The following is a 2808-nucleotide window of genomic DNA, read 5'->3' as shown; positions in this document are numbered from 1 at the left end:
CAGTGGTTCTCAAAGTGGATTCCAGGGACTCTCAGGGTTCCTTTTAGAGGGTCTAAATGTACCCGTACATGTCTGTAACTCTGACAGTATACAAATTGTATTTGTTTACTGTCAGAGTTAAGACCTTGAAATTTAAAAGTTTGAGAACCATTGGTCTAGATTAGAAAACCCTGAAAATAATAAAACAGTGAAAGTAAAGTATTTATAAGAAATACAAACAACCACTTTCAATTTTGTGTCCCTATTTTAGGCATGGCATTGTAGGCGAAAATAGGCGATCACATTGCGCATTACATTTTGATGCGTTGTGAAATTGTAGATCGGCTTTTCTCTACTTTTGCGCGTCCATTTCATGGACATGGGTTTCTTTCCGACAGCTAAGATATGTAGTGTCTATGTGTGTGCCAATTAACAGCCCTGGGGGCAGGTTTGATGAATGTCAGGTTTTTTGCACCTACATATAAAAAGAAATGTATTTTTTTATAAGCATTCCGTCCAGTTAAATATTCTAACATATACTAAAGTGCACTAAATATTTTACTACTGTTACAGATGTATTGTCTTGTATTACCTTCATTAACTTAATGACTGTTCTGAAGAGTGAATTATAAACTAATGGGACAAACAGTCCAGTCCATCCCTCAAAAAATGCAGTTCGCTGGGCTCATTTAAAAGAGCCCTAAAAAACTCTTCTTTCTGGAGGCCAAAAGAGTAGTACCAGTTTCCCTGTAGACAGACAACCCCCCTCCTCTTTTTTGTATATATATATTTATTTCATGATTTTGCTTTTTTTTTTAGTTATTTTTTCTCTGTATATTTTTATGTTGATATTTGAACCGTTTGGTTGCTACTATATATGTGATATATATGAATACTATATATGAAATGAATACCAAGGACCCCAACGGAAACAAGTCCGCAAGGACTTTTTTTGGACGGACCTTTTAGACAAAAGTATTATAAATGTAACTGTGATGTTTTACATTCTTTTTGCCTAATAAAATTGTCAATCAATCAATCAAAGTTTATCAGTAATGACTTTATTACTAAATACACAGACAGAATGAGTGCTATGATCTTACATGAACTGATTAAAGTGTACTATAAGTATACTTCTTTTATACTCAAAATGAGACAGTATACTTTAAGTTGACTTGTTATATACTCAACAGATATATACTTAAAACTAGTATACTTAAAGTTATACAAATAACACTAACGTCTATAAATAGGTCCACAAATAACGATTTTTAGCAGCCTCTGCTGGTCATTACCGTCACTGCAGGCCGTTCGTTTATTCCTCTGTTACCCAGAATTCCTTTGTTTTCACCGGAAGACGGAAGCGTTTCAAAAAGCGTTCTTTTAATTGTTTTATACGATCTGTGGATCGTTTCTCTTAGCCAGTGGAGCTTTAGTTACCGTGAGCTGTGTATTCTTTTTCTGTTGTTTTTCGATCTTCAAATCATACAATCTCTTAAAACCAGCGTGAGTTTCCTTTTTGTTATTAGCGCGGTGGTTCCTGGCCAAACAGGAAACCGGTGCGGTAGTTCCTGGCCAAACAGGAAACCGGTGCATTTCCGCCTCCGTTTTCCGGCTACATGACGTCATTTTTGCGGGAAAGACACCCCTATCACCGTTCAATAGAAAATATATGTATAAAAGGCTTTCGGGGGTGAAATTCATGGAGTGGGTGTTGTGAAACTTTTGCCACTCACAAAAGATATACAATTTAACTTTAGTTTTGTTGAAAAAGTTACCTAGTATTACTTTAAGTATACTTGGCTTATACTGAAAAGTATGGAGAAAAGTCTAAGTATACTAATTAGACTACCAAGTACTATAATTCTAAGGCTTATACTTGTACTTCCTGAGACTAGTATACTTAAGTATACTTGGCTTGTACTGAAAAGTATAAAGAAAGGTCTAAGGCTTATAATTATACTTCCTGAGACTAGTTTACTTAAGTATATAAATAATAAATAAATATATAAATAGTATACTTAAGTATAACTACAAGTGAAAAAGTAGTTTACTGAGGATATACTTAAAGTTTATAGATGAGTGAAGTATACTTTTGTATTTGTAAACTAAACACGTTCCAATTTAGCCAAAAAGTACACGTTCTAGTGTACTACAAGTACATTGTTATTAGTATACTTACAATACTTATACTCAAGTATACTTAATAAAATTAACTTGAAGTATACTATTTTTTGCTAAGGTTACCTGGGGCCTATTACACGAAAGGATAATTAAATAAGCCTGGATTTAAGTCAAATCCAGGGGCCTGTTCCTCGAAAGGTGAATTAAATAAGCCTGGCCTTAGGTCAAATCCAGGCTTGACAAAGTCGGGTCCGTATAGCCTGGTTTATTCGGTTCCTGGAACGCCAAGCCAGGCTGAAAAGGAGCGACTTTGTCGAGCTAGACCTTGTCAAGCCAGGCTGTGTCGAGCCAGGATAATGAAGCCAGGCTTCACGTATTTCTATAAAAGACCATGAAAGTCAATAGCAGAATCCTTGAACTTGACCAATCACAGAGTCCAAAACCAGAGCGGCGTTCTTCTCTGTGGCTGAACAGCAGCACTGCAGCAGCTCATGAAATCATACAAGGAAGTAAAATGTATTTAAGCAAGAAAGGAAACGCGACCGCAATAAATAGATCCAGGGAGAAAGCGTGGCAAAGTATTGCAAGCACACACAGTGTGTGTGTGTGTGTGTGTGTGTGTGTGTGTGTGTGTGTGTGTGTAAGCTCCGCCCCTATCTGACTCAGCAGACAGAAAGTAGGAAACAGAAACTTACAGCACACTCC

The sequence above is a fragment of the Gymnoscopelus braueri genome (genome assembly GCF_963280865.1).
Source record: "Gymnoscopelus braueri genome assembly, chromosome: 6".
Lineage (NCBI taxonomy): Eukaryota > Metazoa > Chordata > Actinopteri > Myctophiformes > Myctophidae > Gymnoscopelus > Gymnoscopelus braueri.
The sequence above is the reverse complement of the archived record's forward strand: the minus strand, read 5'-3'. Positions refer to the sequence as shown.